We start from the raw sequence: 13,213 nt of genomic DNA, 5'->3' as shown, positions 1-13,213 counted from the left end.
ATTGCGCAAGATACAATGATATTATATTGTGATAACTCTAGCACAATTAACATTTCTAAAAATCCCATCTAGCATTCCCATACCAAACATATTGACATTCGGTATCACTACATTCGAGGAGTGGTAGAAGAGAAAATCATTTCATTGGAATATGTTCAAATGGAAAATCAGCTTCCGGACATATTTACTAAACCACATGACAGGAATAGGTTTTCAAAGTTGAAAATGGATATTGGTATGTATAATTTGAATTGAATTTATCATGTTTGCATGCTTTATTATATATATATTTATGAAAATATTATTGAATAAAATTGAATAAAAATTTAACTTTTGGAGGTTGCATGACCGGTCAAGCACTTACTTCACCAGTTGTGGCTCGATGGGTCAAACATGTACTCGACCGGTCGAGTCGCGTAGTTGGAAGCCCTTTATGAGTGGGAAAAATGACTTTTTCACCATTTTTCTCATCTTCCTCACTCGCCCCTTCTCCGACCCGTCAAACCCATCTTCGATTAGTGCTCGGTAAGTGCTCCATTTTTATTTCCTTTCATATTTGGGTTCCTTGAGTTTTACATTGCTTGATTCTTAAATTTATTTGATCTTTCCTAGTGGTTTTTAAGGCTTTCTTGTTTAAAATCTGTTGGGTTTGAAACCCTTACTTCCTTTGTTGCATTTCTTTCATTTATTCTTAAAATGGAAGGAAGACTTGAGAAGAAAGCTACTGGAACTTCTTCTTCTCGAACCACACCGATTCGGGTGTGAACTGTTCATCCTCCCAAAGAGGATCCCAAATATGTGTGGGATTTTCACACTCGCGAGGTTATAGTTCAATGGTCAGTCAATTCAAATCACCTTGCTCAATTTTAAATTCTTCCCCTCCTTACCACTGTAGGATGGGAGAACATATTGAATTGGGACAAACCGACATACCGCTCCATTGTGCAAAGAATGTATGCTTGCATTAGCGATGTATCCCTTGATGAATTGACCTTCACAATTGTCTTTAGAGAAGGTTCTTTCAACGCCGATCATTACTTAATGCAACACCCCAAAAATCGGGAGTCGCGTAAAGCTCAACTTCCGAGTTCCAACACATCACTAATGCAACATAGATAATGATGTTTGAATATTGACTATATTAGTGCCTTAAACATGAGTGAGATTACACTAAATTAGTGTATGCTACTCTAGAATTAAGATAATTAAGCAAGCAGAAGACTGGGATAGATATATAAAGTATATATGTGTTTCACAACCTCCAGAGTATGAACGTACTATCGAGCTGAATACATACATATGTTTGTTTCAAAATGTACAAAATATCAAAATGTAAATGTTCAACTAATCTAGTATCCCTGTAATCCCAGTGACATAGCTCTAGGTCTACACAAACCCTCCTGAGAGTTGAACGTAGGAGAACTCCTCCTCGTCGAAGAAATCCGGCTCCGTCACGTAAGCCTCATCACACCTGCATCTAAATCAGAGTCTGTTTTGTGTTTTAAAATACCGTCCCAGAGTGGGAGTGAATGATCAACTCAGTGGTATTATAAGGTAAAGGTTAACATGTTATCAATTCAATCAAGCAGTAATGATAAGGCAATACAACAAACATTTCCTAATTACTCTGGTTAATGCAGGGATGATATGTGTAATGATGCATGCCCTCGCTTGCACTCCCTCAGCGACATCATCTCATGATCGTACATGGAAAACTCCCTAAACGTACGCTTCCTCACCAAAGCACATGCAATGTGGTGCATGAACGTGTTATCCAAGTAATTTATTAGGCTTATTCATACGGCAAGTTCGGGAAGCTAAGGTACCTCCCTTTATATTACTTACCTAAACAATGATCCATCTAGGGTCGTTAATCTTAGTTAATAACATACGATAGGCAAGTTGTAAGGCATCACCCTTGATGAAAAGCAGTGGATAAGTAAGTTCACAAGTTTACACTCAAGGTTACTACGGAGAGGCTCGTCAGCTCGGCGTAGGCCTAACTTATACTCAAGGTCACTATGGAAAGGCTCGTTACCTCAGCGTAGGCCGACAGCTCAACCACGGTGTCCCATACACCACCATGCCCGGCTCATGAGTCTTAACAGATCTTGTTACCATGATTAAATGAGCTTTACACTGGTAAGTGGTACATTAGATTCAAGTAGCAGCACCCATATATGGTAAACACACAATAGGCTAATTGGGTTATTTGACAAGTGTGATTGGTACGAGCACACGTTGAGTTGATCAACATGGAATGCATAAACACTCCACGTGGCTTAACCACCATCGACAATCAGGGTACGACTCGGATTCATCGAACATAACTAATGTAGCGAAACTAGTTTTGCCACTCTACCGAGGACTGTCACCGATTACCTAGACTACGTATTAGTCTCAATCATACTCAAATGCAATAAGTAGTCACATGCAATAATCATAACAACATTTAACAACAACTCAAACATAATTCTCATTTGAGTAGTTTATCAAACACATTGAACATGTTATTATACATATACATTTCATCCATAAATCACATGGTAGGAATTTATATTACGTGAAGGCAACTATAAGTATGGATAGGGTGGTTGAGAGTCCTATCTCAAAACCCTTACTAGAAGCATTTCATCAATCAGTTTCTCATTCAGACATTTTATCAAACACTTAGACTACACATTACTACATACATAAACTAATTTAGTTATAGCATATGTTATGGCAAATCCTTTCATAAAGGAGTTGTCATACATATAACAAACATGTATTCTAGATTAATAGTCATGGCAAACATAAATCATAATTTTACTTCCATTCAAACATTTCAACAAACACATGAAATGCATTTTATATTCACATAGTTCACACACATGCATAGTTTATCGAATACATCGTAACTTAGATCGTATGGCAGCAATTAAGTCAGACATAAATCATTGCCGACATTGAAAGCCTTGAAAACCATAACCTAAATGTTTATAGTTCGCACCTTTCGTTGGTACGCCCGTTACGAACTCAGTTCGTACACTACATCCCCATCTACAGCACACAGACTACCTAATTCATGAAAGAGGTTAGCTAGTTCATCGATTCCTCTATTTAGATTCATAAAATGAAATTAGAGTTAAGATTTCTTACCTAAATCGGAGTTGGAAAGATTCGCGTAGCTGGGTGTAGAGACGATCTAATGCGTGTAGTCCTAAGAGAGAAACACCACCTCGATCTCCCAAACTCTCTCTCTTCTCCCCACTCCTTTCTCTTCTTTTCTCTCCTCTCTCCTAGGGTTTGGAGAAAATTTGTATAGAATGGGAATGGGGTGGTTTAAAGTCCTTAAGTGGGCTCAGAAGTGATGTCAATGGCCCCAGGGCCATGGTATACTTAGGTTATAGCCAAATGGTGTCTGTTTCGGGCAAACTGGACTCATCTGGAGCCCCATTACTCACCTGCATCATGGAGTAAGTTCCCTAACCATGGATCTAATCCAATTTAAGATTTCGGTCTGATCGGATTTGTGGATCAACCGTTGAGTACCTGTATCAGTTCAACGGTCTTCATTACTAGTCAGGGCCACAAGTATACCAATATGTGCAGGGAAATTTCCCTGATCCAAGGGTATAGTTTGGTCAAAATCTGATGGTCTGAAGTCTTCCATTTCGTCCGCAAGCGAATGGTCCAAATCACTTAAGTTCTGGTTCATTTTCTAAAGATATTCACGTATCTCACACACTTCATTCCAAACTCAAGTTGTACATTTCTGGATACTATTTGCGCTCAATTCCCGTGATGCTTGTCAAGCCCAGTAAGGCGGTCATAACCTTATAGTTTCACGATCATCGGACTTTCAACGCACGGTCCAGGTCCGATACGGTGTTTCAATGTGTTCCCGAGAGCAACTGGGTTTTGAGATTGCTCCTAGGTTTCTAGGTAATGTTGAGTTAGCGATTCTAATGGTTTTGGGTCTTAGGTTCGTATAGATAGTGGCCCAAACTAATTCCACTGATTATTTAGCTTAGTAACTAATTAATTTTTGTCTAATTTCTACAGATTTCGATCCTTAGTAATTTCTACCTAAGGTGATACTTGGGTCTTTGTATGGATTTCTCTGAGACGTTATAATCTACCCTTCCTAAAGAAAAATTTCATACTCAAAATTATTAAATTTTCATACTCTTCAAGAATCTAAGGGTAATTCTTATGGACCTCGGCTTCTGTTTCCCAAGTAGCCTCTTCCTTAGGGTGGTGAGTCCACAATACATTCACAAGCGGGATAACTTTACAGCGTAACACTTGTTCCTTCCTATCCAGGATAGGTGTTGGTCATAGTACATAGGTAGCATCTTCACTTAGCTGTACCTGCTCCCATTTGATAATATGGGAAGGGTCAGGAACATATTTCTTCAGCATCGATACATGAAATACATTGTGCACACCTGCAAGTGGTGTGGGCAAAGCGAGACGGAATGCCACCATACCCACTCAGTCTAGGATCTGGAATGGACTAATAAATCATGGTGTAAGCTTCCCTTTCTTACCAAAACAAAGAACTCCCTTCATTAGGGAAACATTGAGAAATACGTGGTCCCCAACCTTAAATTCTAGTTGTCGTCATCTTATATCAGTGTAACTCTTCTATCTACTCTGTGCTACAAGAAATCGATGCCCAATAATGTTGATCTTTTCTGAGGTCACATGTACTAAATCTGGGCCAATCAAACTCTTCTCGCCAACTTCTGCCCAACAATGGGGTGCTCAACATGGGCGCCTATACAGTGCTTCGTAGGGAGCCATGCCATTTCTCGCTTGAAAGTTGTTGTTATAAGCGAACTCTGCACAGGGAAGACAGTCATCCCAACTATCCTTGAAATCAAGCACCCACTCTCGCAACATATCTTCTAGTATCTGATTTAGCCATTTCGTCTGCCCGTTAGTCTGTGGGTGGAACGCGATACTAAACTTCAATTTCACCCCCATTGCTTCCTGGATTTGAGTCCAGAAGATAGACGTGAATCGCGTGTCTCGATCAGATATAATCTCCATTAGCACTCCATGCAGATGTACAATCTCCTTGATGTACAACTTGGCTAAATCATCTGCTAAGTTTGAGACTCTAATCGGGAGGAAATGAGCCGACTTCGTTAATCGGTCCACAATCATCCAAATGGAGTTGTGTCCCTTCCTTATCTTTGGTAACCCAGAAATGAAATCCATAGATAAGAAGTTCCACTTCCATTTAGCTATGGGCATGGGCTGAAGTAAACCAGGAGGTTGGCAATGCTCGGCCTTGACCTGTTGGCATGTGAGACAACGTGATACAAAATCTGCTATGTGGGACTTCATGTTGTCCCACCAGTATGAACGCTTCATGTCTCAGTACATCTTCGTACTTCCAGGATGAATTGTCATCCTCGAATTGTGAGCGGCTTCAAGAACTTCCTTCCTCAAGTTATGAAGATTCAAGACGCAAAGGTAGCCACGATAACTTAAACCCCCATCCAAACCAACTCTCCATTCAGAGTCTTCATCGTCACCAGCTCGTTTCCTCATCTTCATTAACCATTCATCTTCTCTCTGAACCACAATAATTCAGTCATCAATAAGCGGCTGCACGCAGATGTGTGCGACGCTCTCAAACGGCTCCTCAACTGTAAGCCTCTATTCGAAGTCTCGCACAAACTCTACCATGTTCCATTCTCCTATCATTAGTGAAGCCACAAATTCTATTGTCTTCTTGCGGCTCAACACATCTGCCATAAGGTTAGCATTGCCAGGATGGTAGGAAACCTTAAACTTGAAGTCCTTCACGGTTCCCATCCAATGTCGTTGCCTCATATTCAGGTCTCTCTGCGTGAATATGTACTTGAGGCTCTTGTGGTCGCAAAAGAGCTCAAATTCCTCTCCATAGAGGTAATGTCTCCAGAGCTTTAATGAGAAGATAACTACTACCAATTCCAGGTTGTGCGTAGGGTAGTTTTCTTCATGTTTCCTCAACTGTCGCGATGCATAGGCAATCACTCTGTCCTTTTGCATAAGAACACAACCCAAACCAACACGAGACGTGTTGGTGTATATCATATATCTAACCCCTTGCTCTGACAATACTAGTATGGGTGTGGATGTCAACTTGTCCTTCAATTCCTGAAAGGCTGCTTCTGCCTTCTCATTCCAGGCAAAGTTAAGATTCTTTGGAGTAAGTTGAGACAACGGTCTGGCTATCTTGGAAAAGTCTTTAATGAATCAGTGATAGTAGTCAGCAAGTCCCAGAAAACTCCTCACTTCTGTAACCGAACCAGGTTGTTCCTACTCCTGAACTACGGTCACCTTAGCAAGGTCCACGGCTATTCCTTTCTTAGACACCACATGTCCTAGGAACTTGACTTATTCTTTCTAGAAGTCACATTTCTTATACTAAGAAAATAATTGGTTCTTCCTGAGAGTATTGAAGACTGCCCGCAGGTGCTCTTCGTGATCCTTTCGGCTCCTAGAGTATATCAAAATGTTATCTATAAATATGATGACGAACCGGTACAAATATGGCCAAAACACCATGAGGTCCATGAGCATGGCTCTTGTATTCGTAAGTCCAAACGACATCACAGGAAACTCATAGTGCCCAAAATTGGTCTTAAATGCTGTCTTCTGCACGTCCTCATCCCTAACGCGCAACTGATGATATCTAGACTGTAAATCAATCTTTAAGAAATACTGTGCCCCTTTCAACTGGTCGAATAGATCATCTATCCTGGGCAAGGGATACTTGTTCTTCACTGTCACTTGGTTCAACCTGTGGTAATCAAAACACAAGCGGAGCAACCCGTCTTTCTTCTTTACAAACAATACCGGTGCTCCCCAAAGAGATACACTAGGCCTTATAAAACCTGCATCCAACAGATCATCGATCTATCTCCTCAAATCCTCCATTTCACATGGAGGCATGCGATATGTCAGTAGAGAAATGGGCGTCGCACTAGGCACAAGGTTGATAGTAAAGTCGATCTTGCACCGAGGAGGTAGTCCAGGTATCGTCCTAAACACATCCGTGAAATCTTGGACTACCAGCATGTTTCCAAGTGTCGGACCATCAACATTTCCTAGCAAGGTAGCATAACAACTAATACAGTAGTACCAACTAACCTAAACTGGGAAAGTAAAGGTCGTGGCCTCGGGTCCATAGGTTGTTACCAATCTGGTATCATAATTAATCTCTGCCTTCATCTCGGTGAGTTAATCCATACTAAGGATGACATCATAATGACATAGTGGGGCAACAATCAGGTTCACGAGTACTGTTCTGCTTCCTAAATCTATCAAGCAATCCATACACATCCCGGTAGCATCTAAGAGGTTCGTGTGGTGGTAAGGATTCTCACCCCAATCATAGGAGTAGTTTCAAACACTAGTCGTTTGACTGCTGTGCATTATATTATCGAGATAGTGGACCCAGTGTCCACCAATAGGAAGACTGGTGTACCTTGAATATGTGTTGTGACTTTAAAAGCCAATGGTGCTGCGGTTGCTGTCTTAGATGCTTCAGCTACAAGTGAGTGCACTTGAGCCTGTTGAGGACAATTTGGCTGCGCTGCCATAGGTCATTGAAGTGGCCTATTTCGAGGTACATTTGGCCTGTAAAAAGGTTGTGCTGGCGGTGCTGAACATAAAGGTGGAGCTGAGATAACTTGAGGAAGCTAGCGGTTGATCTTCTAGGGTAGCGAGAAGTTGTTGTCCCTTATTTTGGTAAAGCAGTAAGTGTCTGTATGGCCCATCCTCTTATAGTAGGTGCACCACAGATTAGATCACCTCTGTTGGGTCGGTGGAGCCATAAGCCTGGGAGGTGAATTTGGACATGGCCTCTTCCCAAGGAATGGTCGGTTTGGCAAGTCAGGTCGAGGCCTCGGGCCCCTGGGCACACGTCTATGGGATAGTCTATCCCCATCCTGCTCTGCTCACAGGGACATGTTAACTAGCTCAGCATAATTGGGAATGCTAGCGCAACACATCTTTGTATGGATATCGAGTCGCAGACCCTCTGAAAATCGCTGCATTCTCATTGGCTCGTCTACTAGTATCAAAAGAGCGTATCTGGCTAACTCCATGAATCTGTTCTCATACTCTGACACAGACATTCCTCCTTGTCGGAGGTGAAGGAACTCACCCTCTTTTTCATTACGGTATGTGAGGGGGAAGTATTTTCCATGGAAGCGGGTCTCAAACGCGTCCCACGTCTATACATATCTAGGGGCAACTATTCATAGGACGTCCCACCATAGACTAGCCTCCTTCTCGAACATATATGTAACCAACTCTACTCACTCTACCTTAGTGCAGTGCAGCGGCTTCAACTTCTTAGAGATGCGGTCGAGCCAATATTTGGCTTCCTCGGGCCTGTGAGTGCCTGCAAAGGTGGGAGGTCGGAAAAGCTAAAAGCACTCAAATAAACTGCTGGAATTCATGTTTCTAGCAGGGTACACAGGTGGTGCAAGTAGGACCATATTCATGTTCTAGATAAGGGCCCCCGCAATCGTGGTCCAAGCTTACTGCTATTGCTGCATTAGGAGCATCATTTGCTCCAACCTATCAGGAGGAGGAGCCGCCTGAGGTATGTGTGGTGTTGAGGTAGACGCACGGTTCTGTTCTGAAATTGGTGATGCACTAGGTGTTGGTGCATTTATGGGGCCAGTGGTCGGCTGAGAATCCGGCATAGTCTCAAAATTCGGGCCCAGGCTAGGGTCCAACTAGCTATCATTCAGGAGAGGTGCCCTGTTAATCGATTCGCCAAGTGCAAGATGTGTTGTACTCCGAGTGGTCTTAAGTGACATTCCCAATATGCAACATAGGGTGCAACATGTGTGAGATTTAGCATAATAGCACACACTTATCCAAACATTATACACATCTAATTCTAAAGAAGCTTCATGCATTTCATTTACCCAAAATTATCGCAATACAAGAGATATAATCTTACATTAACCATGACAGAAGATGCATGTGAGCTAATCTAATACAAGTTTCACACCAACTATTTGAACATACTACTAAGCCTACCATTACATAGAAAGCAAGAAACAAAGAAAATCCAAAGACGACTACAACATATGACTAACTGTCTGACTCTGGTGATGGTGGAGGAGCACCCTTATCTTACATATAGCACAGGAGAGCCTTCAGAGTGCGAGACATTTTCTTAAATTTCTACTTCATATAAGCCTGACTCTCTTCAAGCGTTTGTTTTAATTCGGCCTGGGTCTCCTTGATTTCCTAACTCAGAGCGGCCTAATTTTCTTCAATCCGAGTCAGGCGGGCTTCCAAGGCGGCCTGATCACGATGATCATCATGCATAGAAGTAGGAGGTGACCAAAACCGTCGCCTAGCTTTCTTTTTTGTCCCATGCACACACACACAGGTACAGTGCATGTAAACGCAAGATAGACGGTGCAACGAAGAAATTCGTGGGCCACACCAAGTTTGATCCGAAACTAGCCATTCCCACCTAGTTTTTCATTCCTCATTCAATGGACGGAGTGGATTTTCAACCCGGCTTCAAAAAACGGGCCATTGCAGTTGGCAGAGTTGACTTGCGGCGACTCTGTTACGCAGCAGGAAGCTACGTCGAATCTGGTGGGCCACCATCATCATACCTCATGATGATCCAAGCCATTCAGATGGAGCAGGAGTGAACACCGACCGTGCAAGGAAGTTTTCTCGAAGATATCCGCGGTGAACATCACCGACCATGTCGTTCTTCCGGTGGTGAACTTCTCGGCTGCGGCAGCTCTGTCTGCGTAAAAGGATTCGTTTCCATTTTGAATACAACACCTCGCTCCTCCGTCCCTAGCATGGGATAAAAGGAAAAGAGAGAGAGAAGAGGGAGGCATTCTGGGAGGCTGGAACGGGCTTAGCTTTGAAGAGAAATGGAGGAAGAAAGAGAGCAGGGACCGTGTTCTTTGGAGGAGATCAGCGCTCGCTTTGGGGACGTGTGGAGGAAGGAGGGTGGTTTCTGCTATCCACGGCTGGAGAGAGAGAGCACAGAAGCAGCAAGTGGGATTCCTGCTAGACGTGGCTGGAGAAAACAGAAAGAGAAAAGGCTGAGGAGACAGGAAGAAAGAGGTTTTCCTTTTTCTTTTTCTTTTATTGTATTTCTTTCTTTTAATGTTTTTTTTCTTCTTCTTCTTTTTAATTAGAATTTAGCCCATATCATGCTCGGCTAAACCTCTTAGCTAGGGCTAAGAGGTGAAGCCTGTAGCGAGATGGGAGACACTATTTCCTGCTTTTCATGAACTAAACTTGGTTTTGAGTTGATTATTAAAAGAATATTTACTCAGTCTTTAATGGTCTGTTGTGACTGAAATTACAGTGGGTTTGCAATGACTTTGAATATCTCTTTTTCTCTTTTGATGTTTATGACGTCAGGAGGCCCTGTTGTTCACCATCGTCTCAAGGGCATGGTTGGATGATAGTACTCTTCCTAACTTTCATGTACTTTCGATTGGTTGGCAATTAGTTTAATCCCGTTATTTACTTTGTCTCCTGGGCATGGTAGGATGATGGAATCCATTCTAATTCATATACCTTTCATCTCTTGAAAACCAGATCAAGAAAGTTCAGTTTGATGCAGGCATAAGATCTCCCTAATCTCTACAAGTGGATCCTCTGAATCCCTAGTTTCCTTCCTCTGAATTCCTTAAAGTTTTAGATAATTATTCCACAATTATTTCTTAAATTCTATTTTGTTTAGATCGCATCTTAGTCTAGTTCTAGTTCTACTTGGTTTCAGATAACGTACAGGTATCAGTCCCTGTGGATTCGACCTCGGTCTTACCGAGTTTATTACTACATCACAACCCTACACTTGGGGAGTGAACAACCATGTTGCCGGGGACTGACGGTTACGATTCTCTGAAATTAATTAGTTTTAGAATTAGGTTAGGATTAGGATTTTATTAACTTTAGTTTTAAATTTTTATTTCTATTTGATTTTTAGAACTAACTTGTTTCCTGTTTTGTAGGATCCTGACATAAACTTCTAAATTGGTAATTCTTTCCTAAATTCTTTACTTTTTCTACCTTTTAGAATTAAGGTTTAATTCTAGTATCCTCTCATCTGTAGGAAATAGAAACTAGTTTATTTCTTATTTAACTTTCTATTCTTATTTTAGTATCTTTCTAATTTTAACTCTTTTAAATCTAATTTGTCTCCTAGTTTATTTTTAGTTTATTTTTGTTTAGAAACTAACCTTCCTATTTTGTAGGCCTTTAAGATAGAAATCTCTAATTCGGTAAGCTCCTTCCCTACTTTCTATTTTTCAATTCTCTTTTAGTAATTTACTTTCTAGTTTAGGACTCTCCTAATTTATCTTAGAAATTTTTATTTTCTTTTAGTAATTCTTTCTTTTAGAAGCTAGTTCACTTCTATCTTTCTTTTAAGGGATTGTTCTTCTTTTTTTTAAAAAATCTAACTTATTTTATTTTATTTTGCAGGTTTTAACTCAGGACTCCAATTTGGTAATTTCTTTCCAACTCTCTCTTTCTTTCTAGATTTTCTTTTCCTTTCTTAGGATTAGGTTTTTTGAGGGCTGCGAGTGTTTTCATGCCCAAGTGGGCCCGTGACAACACCCGACGTCTCTTGACTGAAGGAGGATTGGTTGAGGGGTTGACTATCCATCGCAGGACTAGACACCGCTCGAAATCCCCTGAGTTAACTGAGGTTATGGCTGAAGACCAACCTCCTCCACTTCCACCCAGGGTAGAGGATACCCAAGATGAGAATGAGGTGCAACAGGCACCCCCGCCTCGTACTTTACGAGATTATCTACAACCGGCGGGAGTGAGTATGCCCTCATGCATGATTTTTCCTGAAAACACAGGACAAATGGACATCAAGCCAGGAGTTATCCAACTCCTTCCCAAATTCCATGGACTTGAATCAGAAAGTCCATATTTACATTTGAAAGAGTTCGATGAGATTATAGCTACATTATGTTTTCCTAATGTATCTGAGGATACAATTAGGCTGAAACTCTTTCCTTTTTCCTTAAAAGAGAAAGCTAAGACGTGGTTACATTCACTGCGTCCTAGATCCATTTGCACATAGAACGATATGCAGAGGGAATTCATAAAAAAATTCTTCCCACATCATAAAACGATTACCCTCAGAAAAGCAATCATGAACTTTGCCCAAAAGGAAGATGAAACATTCTTCCAATGTTGGGAAAGGTTCAAAGATTTGGTCAGTTCATGCCCACAACACGGATTTGAAACGTGGCGCATTACAAATTTTTTCTATGATGGACTAACATCTTCCATGCGCTAAATGGTCGAGACAATGTGTAATGGAGAGTTCATCAACAAAGATATTGACGAGGTATGGGATTACCTCGATAGTCTCGCTGAAAAAACACAATCATGGGACTATTACCCAATGGCGAACACCACGTCTAGGCCGACTCAATTAAAGGAAAAAGGTGGATTATATCTCTTGAAAGAAGAGGATGATCTCAAGTGTAAAGTGACTACGCTCATAAGGAAAGTTGAGGCCATGGAAGGAAAGAAGGATAAGGTCAATGAAATTGTTTGCGGCATCTGTGATTGCAACATTCACACAACTGAAAACTGTCCTACAATACCTGCCTTTCGAGGAGTGTTGAATGAACAAGCCAATGCCGTAAATAATTATTAAAGACCTTTTACTGGACCTAACTCCAACACATACAATCCTGGCTAAAAAAATCATCCAAACTTTAGTTGGAGGAATGGACAAACGGCGACTCCTCCGGGTTTCTTCAATCAAAATCCAAATCAAGTGAAACCTCAAGAGGAACCGGTTCAAAATCCCATACAAGAGCTGGCTCAGGCAATGCGGGGAATTACAGATTTTATGCAAAAGATAGACTCTCGTATGACGGTTATAGAAAAGGGGATGCTTCCTGCACAACCTCTCCCCAATCCTAAACCGCAGTACGAGAGTAATGATCCCAGCTCTTCAAATCAAATGGGGCATGCTAAATCCATCACCACTCTTAGGAGTGGGAAGATCATTGATAAAACTCTTCCGGTTAGGCCCGAAAATCCTCAAGAACCAGAAGAGGACAACAATGATGGATCCAGTGATGCCCCATAAAAAGTAGAACCGGAACTTCTAGAGAAGCCAGTTGCTCCATTCCCCTAACGGTTGGTTTCACCAAAACCTCTCTCTAACTCTCAGGATATTCTAGAGGTG

General features: G+C 41.4%; 1 non-coding gene across 1 annotated transcript; it reads right to left on the bottom strand.

The window, feature by feature from the left end:
* Positions 1–12,142: 12,142 nt before the first annotated feature.
* Positions 12,143–12,249, bottom strand: LOC131224618 (small nucleolar RNA R71). The gene has a single exon (XR_009161088.1). It is a non-coding gene; the product is annotated as a small nucleolar RNA R71 (small nucleolar RNA).
* Between the last annotated feature and the right edge of the window lie 964 nt (positions 12,250–13,213).

The sequence above is a fragment of the Magnolia sinica genome, chromosome 13 (assembly GCF_029962835.1).
Source record: "Magnolia sinica isolate HGM2019 chromosome 13, MsV1, whole genome shotgun sequence".
Lineage (NCBI taxonomy): Eukaryota > Viridiplantae > Streptophyta > Magnoliopsida > Magnoliales > Magnoliaceae > Magnolia > Magnolia sinica.
Note: the sequence above shows the minus strand (reverse complement) of the source record. Positions and strands in the feature narration are given on the sequence as shown.